This window comes from Rattus norvegicus, chromosome 10 (assembly GCF_036323735.1).
Source record: "Rattus norvegicus strain BN/NHsdMcwi chromosome 10, GRCr8, whole genome shotgun sequence".
Lineage (NCBI taxonomy): Eukaryota > Metazoa > Chordata > Mammalia > Rodentia > Muridae > Rattus > Rattus norvegicus.
In genome coordinates, this window is record NC_086028.1 from 92,806,807 (window position 1) to 92,821,312 (window position 14,506).

The 14,506-nt window shown below is 47.9% G+C and overlaps 1 protein-coding gene and 1 non-coding gene across 4 annotated transcripts in view; one reads left to right on the forward strand and one right to left on the reverse strand.

Annotated features, from left to right (window-relative positions):
• Positions 1–14,506, reverse strand: part of Pitpnc1 (phosphatidylinositol transfer protein, cytoplasmic 1) — a 265,357-nt gene that overhangs the window by 143,547 nt on the left and 107,304 nt on the right. The gene's annotated exons all lie outside the window — the stretch shown is intronic.
• LOC120095410 (small nucleolar RNA SNORA8) lies at positions 7,544–7,682 on the forward strand. The gene has a single exon (XR_005490884.1). It is a non-coding gene; the product is annotated as a small nucleolar RNA SNORA8 (small nucleolar RNA).

Consider the following 14,506-nt stretch of genomic DNA (forward strand, 5'->3'; position numbering starts at 1 on the left):
GTTGAACAGTGGTGGTTCTTAAGAGAGAGAGAGATTCAATCCGCCATGCCTATACAATCAAGATCTTGAGAGAATCTTCAGGCCACAGAATCGCTTGATGGAGCACGTGGACTGCGGTTCAAGTCACTTCATAGTGTCCAGGGGTGAGGGGATGACAAGTTCAATCTGAAGAGCTGAGCATGGAAGGTTCCAGTGGCTTTCCTCACCCCGTTTTGGAAGAGAGACCCAGGTCTCCAGGCATGAGGGTCTTCATAGCCGAGTGGTTGTTACTACTGATTATCAGTCTGACAGGAACGGTCTAGGAGACAGACCTCTGGACATGCCCGTGAGGGACAGACTAGGCTGTGTTAGTTAGGTGAGAAACCACATCCTAAATGTGGACGGCATCATTTCGTGGGCTGGGGACACAGAAGCCATGAAAAGGAGAAATGAACTGAGGAGAAGCATTCCTTCCACTCTCTGCTTCCTGCCAGTGATGCTGGGGGAAATCAGCTGCTTCCCGCTCCTGCTGCCATGCCTTCCCACCAAGATGGACTGTACCATGTGAACCTATGAGCCCAAAGTCTTCTTCCATCATCAATACCACCATCACGATCATCATTGTAGAAAATGGTCTAGCTATGGAAAGGGCAGGCTAGCCTCCATTTTGCAATCCTCTTGCCTCCTGGGATCACTGGCCAATGCTACCACTGTCCTAGCTACTTTCAAGCATAGAATGTTGCAGAGCCATCCCTACTGCCCATCTCCAGAACTGCTCTGTGGAAATGTGCAAGGGAACAGAACCTTTGTGCATGGCACACAACTCCTTACGTCTACACCCTGGCTGCCCCCTTTCCACTTCCCGCCTCTGTGGATTTGTCTATTCCAGATGCCTCACGGAGGCGGAATCATGCAGCGTTCGTCCCTCTTTATGATTTTGCTTACAGTGAGTGGCGTGGCATTGACAAATGCTGTAACATTTTGTCATGATCATCTCCATGGCCACGTGTCAGAATCCCCTTCCTCGCTTGGGCTGAGTAATGCACCCATTAATATAGGGGCCATACCGGCTGACCACTCATCTGCAGGGAGACACATCAGGCTGCCTCTTGGCTATCATGAACCATACTGTCATGAGCCCTGGAGAGGAGTCTCTGCTTTCTGCTATTTCCAGTGGGGAGCTGGAGTCTATAGCAACCCCTTGCTTAACTCTAATGTTTTTTTTAGAAGATTTATTTATTTTATGTGTATGAGTATACTGTCGCTGTCTTCAGACACACTAGAAGAAGGCATCGGATCCCATTACAGATGGTTGTGAGGCACCATGTGGTTGCTGGGAATTGAACTCAGGACCTCAGAAAGAGCAGTCAGTGCTTTTAACCACTGAGCCATCTTTCCAGCTCTAAATTTAAGTCCTTAATTATATTCTATGTATTCTGTGAAGGCACGCATGCGTGAGCCCTAACATGTGCCTGGAGCATAGAGGACAACTTATGGGAATTGGTTCTCTCCTTCCACCTAGGGAGGGCTGGGTAGAAAGTGCCTTTACACTTACCTTTAAATAAATCATTCCTATGAATGATGTATGAATTGTACAAAGGCTTCACTACGAGGCTTTTCACACGTGTGTGAAATGTACTGTGGTAGCATTCGCTCTCCTGCATCCATCATCCTTCCTGTTGCTCTCTTTCATGTTAAGTATCTCTCTTCCGTCATCATGTTCTCTTAAATCTAGATGCTGCTGAGGAGAGAAACACGTGCTGCTTGTCTTTCTGGGCCCGGCGTATTTCAGGTAACACGATGATCCTCAATTCTGCCGTTCCCCAGCAAATGTCCTAACTTCATCATTGTTCAGCGCTGAGTAAAATTCCATTGTGTTTACACATCTTTTATTCATTCGCCTATTGATGGGCCTTCAGGCTGGTTCTTAGAACTGAGCTGATTTGGAACAGTGCAGCAACAGGCATCGTGGTGCGCGTGCCTCTGCGGCAAGCCGGCTTAGAGTCCTTCTGGGGTGCGCTCAGGAGTGGGCCGGCTGAACCACATCAAAGCCCTTTCTTCAGCTCTGGGAGGAACCTCCAACACTACTTTGCACAGTCGCTGGACTTGTTTCCTTTCTTGCCGGCAGCGAACAAGAGTGCCTTTTCCATAGCCCCTCCCCAGCATGTTATCAACAACGTTCTTAAGAACAGTCATTCTGTGTGATGCGTCTCAAAATCTTTAAACAAAGATTGAAAACAAAGTTGTCTGTGATTGTGTGTGTGCACGTGCACACACATTTATGCAGATGCCCTTGGACGATGCCTCAGAAGAGGGTACTGGATGTGCCTCGCCATCTTTCCAGTTCCCTCTGGGTAGCTTCCATCCGCATTCCCCAGACAGCTGAGGAAGCTGACATTGCCCCCCATACACTTATTGATCATTTATGTTTCCTTTTGAGCACTGTCTGTTCAACCAAGGCTTAACTTTTTTAGGACCCCCACCCCAAACTGCTTCCATTGGGCCCTCATCTTATTCTTCCCTTGGCAGGGTAGAAGGGTCTGAGTTCCTCACACCTTCCTTGGGATTCGGTTCTGTGACTCACAACCATCATGAAGACACCGTGAGATTCTTAGGTCAGTTCTGGGGTGGTAAGTTATTGTTACATAGCCTCTTATTTTTATGAAGACCATCTGAGGCAGTGCCCAGGAACCAAACCCCTCTCCCAGGAAATGCAGATGGCGAGGTTTCCACCCAACTATGGATGTTGGCTCACACTCAGGTGTCCCCTGCAACGCTCTGGAGTGGTCCATAGGTAAACTCCATGCAGTAGGTAGGTGGCTCTGAGGTTGAAAAGGCCTGAGCACAGTGGCAGTGAAGTCGGTCTCTGGAAGGGCGACTCAAGGAGGCAGCTGAAAATTATCACCATGGGAGCCCTGTGTGCTGGAGGTGGGCATGACCTGAGAAGGCACCACCATTTCTGCTTCGGAAGCTCAGTTGGTATCCTGATGGCCCAGCTGGGTTATAGTAAACTACACAACTGCCAAGGGCATAGAAGGAAGAGGAGCCCTCAGAGTTTATTTATGAATTGGGTGCATTTAACACTCTCAAAGAGCCGGGGTGACAAAGCCAGGCTCTTTCATGGGAATCTCCTTTCTCTCTTCCTAAGAACTTCCCTCTCCCCCTCCCTTCCCCTTCTTTCCTCCTTGCTATACTCTTCCTTTTCCCCTCCCGCCTCCTTCCCCTCCCTCTTCCTTCTCCATTTCTTCCACCTCCTCCTCTCTCTTCAGTAGTGTTGAGGACGGACTCGGGGTCTCATGGGTGCTTTCCTTAGGGCCATCACTCTTCTGTTTTCGGTAGCCAATGTTCTTGAGAAAGTCACCTTGGAACAAACATTGATCCTGCACTACTTGTTATAGATGCTACTTAAAAAATAAATAAATAAATGCCTTTAAAACAATTATTTATTCTATGTATGCAAGTGCACTGCAGCTGTCTTCAGACACACCAGAAGAGGGCATCGGATCTCATTACAGAAGGTTTTGAGTCACGCTGTGTTGCTGGGATTTGAACTCAGGACCTCTGGAAGAGCAGGCAGTGCCCTTAACTGCTGAGCCATCTCTCCAGCCTGACCGCTCACACCGTGTAAGGAACACAATTCACTGCTCTTTTGTTTACTCATGAGGCGTGCCCGCGGCACACATACCTAATCCCATGTTCTCCTCACCCCAAACTCATGAACAGTCCCTTCCCTCTGCCCTCCATCCGCGGCACGTAACCACTTTCCACCTCTAGGAAAGTGCTAGTTTGGAGTATTTCTTATAAACAAACCATACATTAATTATCCTTTCGTGTCTGGTTGCCCTCGTTTAAGCTTCGCCCATATTGTGACGAAAATCAGTACTTGCTTTTCTTTACTATTTATTATTCTGCTGTATGGGCGTACCACATTTTGTTTACCCATCACCTACCGATGGACATTTGGTGTGCTTGCTGCTACAAGTAGAGGTTCTCGACCTAGGGGTCAAATGACCGCTTCACAAGGGTCGCCTAAGACTGTTAGAAAACGCAGACATTTAACATTCTGATTCATAACAGTAGCAAAATTATGGTTACGGAGTAGCATTGAAAATAATGTTATGGTTGGGGGGATCACCACAACAGGAGAACCATACTAAAGGGTATTAGGAAGGCTGAGAACCATCATGCTATGAGCGTTTTATTGTGCATGGGTATCTGTAGAGGAGTATGTTAAGAGCTCTTTTTGGGGTAGAACTGTGTCATGTGGCAACATGTTAGACCACACCTGTACACATGTGCACACACACACACACATATATGTTAAAAAAAAAGCCTGACAGACTCCACAAGAACTATGCCTCTCCCACTCGATTAGGATAGTGGTTTTTTTTTGTTTGTGTGTTTTTCAAGACAGGGTTTCTTTATGTAGCCCTGGCTGTCCTGGAACTAGCACTGTAGCCTCAACATCACACAGATCAGCCTGTCTCTGCCTCCAGAGCTCTGGGATTAAAGGTGTGCACCACCATGGCCTGGCAATTTGGATAGCTTTAAGTTACCTGAAAAACATGAATGTCAGTTAGGGCAAGGGATCGGCCAGTAAAATGCTTGCTATGTAAGCCAAGGACCTGAGCTTGGACCTCCAGGACATCCTGAAAAGCAAGCCGGGGCAGGGTGCCTGTAATCTCAAAGTCGGGAGGCAGAGGAGAGGATCCTGGAAGCTCCTAGCCAGTTGGTGAGTTCTGCATTTGATGAAAAGCCCTGCCTCAAAAAAGAAGCGTGAAGGGCAGGTGAGCAACATCCTCAGTGTTGACCGCTGGCTGCCAAATCTGTGCACACTCGTGCGCACACTTACGCAAACAAGAATGCCCAAGTGACTTCCAAAGCCGAGAGTAAACCTCACATCACTGCCTTACTCTTGGGCAAATATGGCTCACTGAACAAATACTCCTAGAAACTCTGCGGTCTTGGGACATTTTTTATGTTACACAGGTCTGAAAATGAATTGTTCTGCAATTCTTGTGATTTTGGAAGTAGCAGGTGTCAAGGTGTGCAGACCTTGGATTGGCAGGGGTGGGAACGGCATGCCCCAGCCCATCCATCCCCTGACCCCTAGCATGCATGGCCTTGGGGGAAGGGCATCCTCACTGACCTTGAAGTAGGACAGGCATTGGTGGTGGCACTTGGTAGACTGCCTGTCACATAGGAAGCCCTGGGTGCCATCCCCAGCCTCCATAAACTGGGGGAGGTGTTGCATCCCTGAAATTCCAGCAGGAGGACTAGAGTTCTCCTCCACCACATGTTAAGTTTGAGGCCACAAGTCACCCCCCACCCCACCTCACCCCCAAAAAAAGGAAAAGGAAGGGGAGGAGCTAGCCTCTAAGCCAAGCCAATCCTGGAAATGCATTTTTTTAGCAGTGGAACTTCTTGCCAAGGCAGGAAAGAAATCTTTACAAAACCTGCTCCATCCTGGGCTGGCTTCTCTCTGCCCAGCAAGGAGTTCCAGGATTTAGACCCCACACACTGAGTCCTCACAGCAACTCTGCTATGGCAGTGTCTGTCTATGTCACTGTTTGGCTTAGGAAGAAACTGGTTCTCAGGAGGGTTAGGTCACTTGTCTGTGGTCACCAAGCTAGTTAAGTAGTAAACTCCAGGATCCCCTTGGTCATTCATTCATTTCCTCGTCCCCTGCTTGGGAGTCAGAGGGAAGGCCATTTCTAAGTCTGGGCCCAAGGATCATGGGAAAGGAAGTGACTTTCTCCACACCTGCCTGTTGCTGATGGTTTTTTAGCATCACTAGGATGATTTTTTTTTTTAAATGAGGTGAGAGAGGACAGAGCTACCCAGAAAGATAAAGAGATTGTGGGGAAGGCAGGGAAAGTCATCGAGGGTGTCAACATTAGAAACCAAAAGCCTGAGGTCCCCTACCTGCACCTAAGTATCCCTCCCACACAAATCCAGCATAACTATTAAATAAAGCATGCCCACTCACGGATGTCCTTGAGGTTTGAAGTATAAATTAAAATTAATGAGTCCATCCCATTTGGACTCAGAAAATGTGTGGGTGGCAGAGAGGGATTCCTGCAGCTGACAGCTGATGTGACAGCAATTTCATGAAAAGGAACAAGGGAGCGTCCCTGCCTTCAGGGTTGAATGTATCTGAAGGTGACTGATTTGATCCACCAGCCAGAAACACCGAATGCAACAAGAGCTGGAAACAGAGCCTCCTGGGAGAAAAATCCCTTCCTCCTGACAGCAGAAGAGAGGGAGATGTCAGATGGGTTGACCTGTCTATTGGGTGGAGCCCAGCTCACACACCATGAGAAACATGATTCCTAGCAGAGCCACAGAAGCAAGGCCTTCAAGTAAGTGGAGCTCTTGAAACAGCTCAACAGGGCAGAGGGCCTCGCCGCCAAGCCAGACAGCCCGAGTTCAATCCCCCTATATGTTGGAATACACTCCTTCAGGTTGTTCTTTTTCTGACTGGCATTGTGTGCCAGGGTGCCGTGCATGGACACACAAACACATGCACGAAAGCACTCACAAATGCATCTGCAAATACAACAAGGTCTTAACTTTGCCATTCTAATGACTCAAATGTTTTAGGACACAGTGAAGTGACTACTCCACCTTTGAAGACATACAGAGAGTATGTAAGCCATGGATACCCCGATCTCCACTCCACCCCAGAGCAAAGTCATGAAGTAGGATGGAGGCAGGGGAAACAAGGCTCTAGCCATCCCCTTTCCTTTCCCTATTTCTTTCTGTTACAGGACCTTCCTCGGGCTCCAAAGGGAGCTGTTTCCAGATCCTGCTGGCAGCCCCAGGAGGAGCAAGGCCTTTCTTGCCTTCTCCTCCTGGGCAGATGGGATTTGCATACTGACATATTGTGAATCCAGTCACCCAGGTAACGGGGCTCCAGTTAGCAACAGCGGAATGAAGGTCAGCCCAGTTCCTTCTAAAATTAGAAGTAAAGCAGATCTGATTTTTTAACTGTTCAAGGTAGGATGCCCAGCTAGATGTGCAGATGCGATTCTTAGAATGAATTTTCAGACAGGAGACTCCAACTGTGTGGGATGTGACCTTGGGACTTTCCTGTCTACATTACCCTACTATGGCTCCTGACATTAGAGGTAACCCTGGTCTCCCCAGCGTTCGGGATCTGTTTGGGCCACACCAAGCAGTTTAGACTTCCCGAAGTCTGTCATGTTCCCCTGGTTTTCCTTTATCTCCAAGTCAACAGCCAGACCAATCCTCAAGCTCTTACTCACTTGAGAAGAAGGGAATGCTTTGGGGAAAAAATGTAAGTCTCTCCCCCACCCCCACCCCGAGAACCAGGGCCCAGGCAGGATACCTGAAGATGGTAGAATTCTGTGACTTAGTTAAAGTTAATTCTGTGGGGAAATCTGGGGGTGGTAAGAGACCAAAAAGACAGGGGCAACGAAAACAATGTTATGTTTGGGGCAGGGGACATCACAACATGAGGAACTGTATTAAAGGTCACAGGAATCGGAAGGTTGAGAAACACTGGAGAATAAGACTATTCTTGGTCTTACTATATGGTCCAAGGACTTAGAAACTCAACTTCACTTAGCAGTTCTTTCCTGATGGGTGTTCAAAAGACAGTGCGATAGAAATTCACTATCTGGCATCATTGGTTTCTTGGCTTTGCGCATGTTAAACCTGGTATTTCTAATGATTGTTTTTTATTTTAAAAAGAAACTCAACTTTGAATAAACGAACGAATGAATGAATGAATCCTGCTCCACAGGCAACATTATTTTTTAGGCTCCTTCGGAATGGAGGGCATAGAAGGTGCTTGGCAGTGCCTCTTAGGGGTGGGTGGTTAAGATGGCTCTCATTGCCTCCAGGAGAGTTAGCCAATGGCTACAATAATGTTCTGGTCATTTGAACACATGGGGACTATTCTTTCCTTCTACACTTACATGTAGAGTATACTCATGTACACATGTAGAGTACACTGACATGTGCACACATGCCATGTGTGTATTGGTGAACACACGGCATGTATATGTGAGTGTCTCAGCGACTCTCAAGACAAGATCACCTACCACTCTTCAGATGCCTTTTGTTTCTTATTGCCTGGAAGGCAAGGCTTACTGACTAGTTAGCGCCAGGGATCCCGATGCCTCTGTCACCCACCTTACCATTACCAGGACTGCAGGCACAGCTCACGGCTTTTCACAGGGATTCTGGGTATCAGAGCACAGGTCTTCATAACTGTGAGGTGACAATATTCCCCAGACAGGAAATACCCTTCTCTGAGGCAAGGAACAAGCTCCTACTTTTAAGAGAGATGGTTCTGGGGCTGGGGATTTGGCTCAGTGGTAGAGCGCTTACCTAGGAAGCGCAAGGCCCTGGGTTCGGTCCCCAGCTCCGAAAAAAAGAACCAAAAAAAAAAAAAAAAAGAGAGAGATGGTTCTACTTTACATTGCCTACTTTTAGCAGAGATGGTCCTCTAGAAATATGCCCCTCCCCAAAACAGACAAGGCCAGAGAGGAGTCACCAATGGTGCCCTGAGGTGAAGAACCTGGACTAGAAAGAGGAGTGTGGTGAATGGGGTTGACCAGATGGCTAAGGAGTAAAGGCACTTGCTACAATACCTGAAGACCTGAGTTCTGTTTCCAGGATCCACCTGGAAGGAGAGCCAACTCTTTCAGGCCACCTTCTGTCCTTGAAATACCATGACATACACAGTCCCAGATATAATAAAATAAAACATAATACTTTTTTTTTTTTTTGTAAAGAGAGGAAGACCAAGGACTCAGACTCAGAGAGGTCGGCAGCAACCACTTTGATTTCCTGTTTCTCTAGAAAAGTTGGAAATCAAGATTTTTGTACCAGCTCAATTAAATACGCGCGCGCGCGCGCGCGCGCGCGCACACACACACACACACACACACGTGCGCGCACGCGCAACACAACGGACTGAAGAGATGGCTCAGCGGCTCAGCGGTAAAGAATGCTTGCCACCTGTAATCCCAGCGAGGATCCAACACCCCCTTGTAGGCGTGCATTCTGTGGACACCTGTGCTCATGCATGTACGCACCACACCCCCACAGACACTTAGGAATAATTACAAGTAAATCTTAAAAACACACACACACACACACAACCCACACTATTCTGTAAGAACATGCGAGATCGGAGAGCGGTGCCTAGTCTTGTAGTTTGTAGCCAGCTGACGCGTGAAGCTGGTTACAGTAAAAAGAGCCATCGGAGGTATTCGATGAGAACAATGCTGTCAGTGTTAGTCACAGCCAAGCTGTCTCAGGAGTGTCTGCACTCTGGCCAAGCATGCCACGGAGAAAGAAGATAGAAGAACTCAGCAGCCAGGCGTAGCGGCTCTTACCTATAATCCCAGCAGCTGGGAGGCTCAGGCAGAAAGATGGCCGAGGCTTTGAAGCTAGTTTGGACAGCACACTCATCCCCAGAGTAAAGCTGTGAGAGTCATGGTATGGCTACATTTCCAGAAGGTTCCCAGCACCCTTCACCCTCTGCAGGCTGATACTGATCTAAGGTGGGGCAGGGTGGGGCGCCCCTGTGATCTCAGCCCTTCCAAAGCAGAAGCAGGAAGACTAGAAGTTCAAAGTCGTTTTTGGCTATCTAACAAGCTAAGGCTAGCCTGGGCCACAAGGAACTCTTACTTAAAATTTAATAAATATATAAATAATAGGAAAACGGGCAAAGCATGAGGCTCAGCTGGTTCGGTGTTTACTATGCACAAAGGCTCCGTTCAATCCCCAGCCTCAAATAAACCACTTGTAGTGGTCCCTGCCTGTCATTCCTGAACTTGGGACGTGAAGGCAGGATACATGAAGAGTTCAAAGCCAGGCTGCATTACATGAGACCCTACCAAAAGGAAATGGGGTGGTGGAGGAAGGAAGGGAAGGGAAGGGAAGGGAAGGGGAGGGGAGGGGAGGGGAGGGGAGGGGAGGGGAGGGGAGGGGAGGGGAGGGGAGGGGAGGAAGAAGAGGGAAGAGGGCCAGGGTTGATGAGGTGAAGATAACAATATATACTCTGGGGATTGGGGATTTAACTCAGTGGTAGAGCACTTGCCCCCAGCTCCGAAAAAAAGAACAAAAAAAAAAAAAAAAAAAAAAAAACAAAACAAAAAACAAAAAACAAAAAAAAAACAATATATACTCTGGCAATAGCAAAGCTGTGTGTGTGTGCGTGTGTGTGACATGTTGAGGTGTGCATATTAGTATGTGTGCGTGTGTATGAGTAACATGTTGGGGTGTGCATTCGAGTGTGTGTGTGTGCTGCATGTTGGGTTGTGCATGTGGGTTTTTTTTGTTTTTTGGTTTTTTTTTTTTTGTTTTGTTTTTTGGTTTTTTGAGCTGGGGACCGAACCCAGGGCTTTGTGCTTCCTAGGTAAGCGCTCTACCACTGAGCTAAATCCCCAGCCCCTGGGTTGTGCATGTGTATGTGTGTATGTGTGTGTGTGTGCTGCATGTTGGGGTGTGCATGTGTATGTGTGTATGTGTGTGTGTGTGTGCTGCCTGTTGGGGTGTGCATGTGTATGTGTGTGTGTGTGTGCTGCATGTTGGGGTGTGCATGTGTATGTGTGTGTGTGCTGCATGTTGGGGTGTGCATGTGTATGTGTGTATGTGTGTGTGTGTGTGTGTGTGTGTGTGCTGCATGTTGGGGTGTGCATGTGTATGTGTGTGATGCATATGTTGGTGTGTGTTAGGGCTCTAGGTTGATATCAAGAATTTTGGTTACTCTTCTAGCTTAATCCTGAGCCAGAGTCTTTAATCAAACCCAGAGCTCACTGACATGACTAGTCTCACTAGCCAACTTGATCCAGCTCCTGAGGCTGGCATGACAAGTGGGCCACCATGCTCACCCAGCACCTGCATGGGTTCTGAGGATCCTAACCCCAGTTCCTAAGCTTCATCGGCAAGCACTTAGCCACCGAGCCACCGTCTCCCAGCCTCTTGTTGCTCATGTTTATTTTTAATTAAAGTTTAACAAATTTAAAACTTTTTATGTAATGTTCATGTGCATACATGGTGTGTGTGTGTGTGTGTGTGTGTGTGTGTGTGTGTGTGTGCGCGCGCAAGTGCTTGAAACTTGTGTGTGGTTCATGTTGCGTGTGCCACAATGTCTCACAAAGAGAGCCAGCCTCAAGTGTCAGCTGTCACTTTCCCCCTTGTCTGTGACAAGTCTCACTCTGAACTTTGGACTAGCTGGCCCACAAGCTCCAGCGTACTCCTCTGCCTCAGCCTCCCATCTTTCCACAGGATCACCAATTACAGATGCCTGCAGTCATATTACGTAGCGCTGGAAATTCTAACTCAGAGCCTCACTTTTTTGTGTGTAGCAAGCACTTTACCCACTGAGCTTCCCAGCCCTATGCCAATCACTCACTGGCACCAAGGGTTTTCGCCATGTCCGCTCACCACAGGAATCACAGGAATGGTTTTTCCACCACAACCTGAATTAGGATAACTCTGTGTCCCTGCTTTCCCGCCTGGCCCTGGCAGCTGGCCTCCTCTGTCACCATGAACTGCATCTACCTGGTCAGGGTACTTCCTATACGTGGAGCCACACAGGACCTTAGGGAGGACAGCCACACCTCTGGGCTGGGTAGTTTCTAAAATGGGAATATAAAGACCGTTGGGGATAGATTGAAAAGGTGGAAGCTTGGGGCTTTTCTGTTTGTTTTCTTTCTTGTTTTGGTTTTGTTTAGAGACAGACTTTCACAGCGTTGCCCAGGCGGACCTGGAACACACAGCCTTCCCGGCTTCTCTCCCAAAGGCTAGGATTACAGGTGGTGGCACCATGCCCAGGTAGAAAGATGGAATGTTCTATGAGGTTTAAAGGCAGGACCAATGACATGAGCCCGGCATAACTGAGCATCCACCGTGGGGGCAGGAAGAGATCCAGGTTACCACTCTGGCCTCAAAGAACGTACAGTAGAGCGTGAAGCTGCGCTCTGAAGACAATGGTGGCAGGCAGGATGCAGACGTACGACCAAGAGATGAGTCAGGTGACAGATCCAGAATGTAACCCAGTGCTGGGCCAGAGCCAACAATCCAAGGGAAGAATGGTTCCCATGAGTCCCCTGCCTTCTGCCTCCCAGCCTTCAGCTTGGCGACCTCACCTCTCCTACCAGAGTTTCGTGTAGAAACCCAGATAAAGCCACAATATGGCGCTCAACAGCAAGCCAGTAACAATCTTCTCCAGGGTACACAGCACGCCCACCCTGCTCTAGAACTCACAGCTCTCCCGGGACTCTCGGGCTTCCTACTCCTGGTTCCGTTCAGCACGCGCCCTGGCCCACATACTTTCTGTCCACTTTACACAAACTTAAGACACGTCCGGAGAGAGGGAACCTGAGCTGAGGAAGTGCTTCAACACGACAGGATGTCGCCATGTCTGTAGGGATTTTTTCCTGGTTGCTGAATGATTTTAAGAGGGCTGAGCCCACCGTGGGGACCTGAACCCACCGTGGGGACCGTAGGAAGGTGGTCCAGGGCTGGATAAGAAAGGTCACTGAACAGGCAAACAAGCAGTGCTCCCCCGGAGGGCTCTGCTTCAGTTTCTGCCTCCAGGTTCCCGCCTTGACTTCGCTTGATGATGGACCTGCCCGCCAAATCAACCCTCCACTGGCGGCAGAAAGCGACCGAGAACAGGCTCTCAATATGGCTTCGCATTCTACTCTCCCTTTAAGGCCCCGCTTTGATCTTTCTTTGCCCAAGAGATGGAAATAAATCCCCGAAACAGGGGATGAAAGTATCCATTGCCTAGAAACCTAAAAAGCAGGGCTCTGTCCTTAAAATACCACTGCCGTTCTGCTCTACCATCTGATCATAAAATTCATTTGTTTTCATTACAGGAAAATTAGAATATGGAAAAAAAAAGTTTTGCTGATCCAGAAATAAACAATATTGACATTTAGGAACATATTCTTTCTAGTTTCGGGGCTTCTTTTTTTTTTTTCTTTTTAAAAAGATGAAATGGAAATTACACTGAATATATATACCACTTCGTAATGTGCTTTTTCTAACTGAATATATTACCGGCACTTTCTATATCCTGAAGTAGTCTTCAAAATTATCAATGGTGAACGAAGCCGGGGTGGAAGGCAGCAGTTTCTCTGCACTGGAGCGGTAGGGCAGGAGGATTAAGTTCAAGGCATGACAGCCTGTCTCAAACACCAAAAGGTAATGGGTTTTAACGTGGCCTAAATACATTATACACGTGTAGGAAATTGTCAAGGAACATGTGAAAAAACAAACAAGCAGTTATCAGTGATTGGGTAAGAAGCCTCTTTGTACGGGCACAAGCCAATGCCTCATCGCTGGCCTAAAGACTGCAAAAATTATTTTTAAAACTTTTTGCTTAGCCCTCCATACTGCATAGAGTAAGCAGCCAGACAATGTTTGTTAAATTAAAATTTCCATCACTATAAGACAAGGTGACAGTGTCGAATACCTTTAATATCAGCACTGGAAGAAGAAGGTGGATCTCTGAGTTCAAGGCCAGCCTGGTCTAGAGAGTAAGTTCTAGGACATTTAGCACTATGCAGAGAAACCCTGTCTTGGAAAACTAGGGGGGGGGGGGAAGCGGGGAGAATAGGACTGGGTATATAATTTGAAGAGAGAGTGCTTGCCTAACACATAAAAGGTACTATCCCAGGTAACACACACACACACACACACACACACACACACACACACACACACACACACAGAGTCCAAGTCTGGATTTATTTTATCATTTAAAAAAATGCTTAAAAGGGAGAGTAGAATTCCTTTCTTTCCAGCTTATGAAATAAATATTTGGTCAAATAAAAGTTGATTTGGGTTTGAAGAATTGCAGTCTGACTGAAATTCCTGACTGGGTGGGTAGTGACGGCGTGAGGCATGAACACGGTGGTGTATTCCTACCGTCCCCGACAAAGAACTCCAGGATGGCTGGGGAGGTGACTCCATGGGTCAGAGCCCTTCCTACATAGGCACGAGGACCCGAGCTTGGGTCTCCAACCCCGATGTAAAAAGCTGGATGTTGCCATGTATGTCCCTCCAATGGCAGTGCTGGTGGCGGGGGGTGGGGGGTGGGGGTGGGGGTGGGGGGAGGTGGGGAGGGTAGCTGGGGCTTTCGGACCAGGTATTCTGGACAAAATGACAAACTCCAGGATTAGTGGAGAGAAATCCTGTGGTTGGTGAGAAAGCAGGATGCCTGACGAGCATGGAGGACAGGAGAAGGTATCGGACATACCCACAAGGAACATTACACAATGGATGGATGGATAGGTAGGCAGGCAGGCAGGCAGGCAGGCAGGCAGACAGATGGATGGACAGACAGACAGATAAAATATTCTTAAAGAATGGTGACTGGAGTGTACAGTTCCAAAGACTAAATATTTTGATCTCGATAATCAGGAATGACAAAGGTTGAGGGTCACTACCAGAACATAACGGAAACCTGGTATGGACTGCCAAGCCACGGGTAGAGGAAAGCCTACAGAAAACCACAGGATTCAGAAAAAGGCCA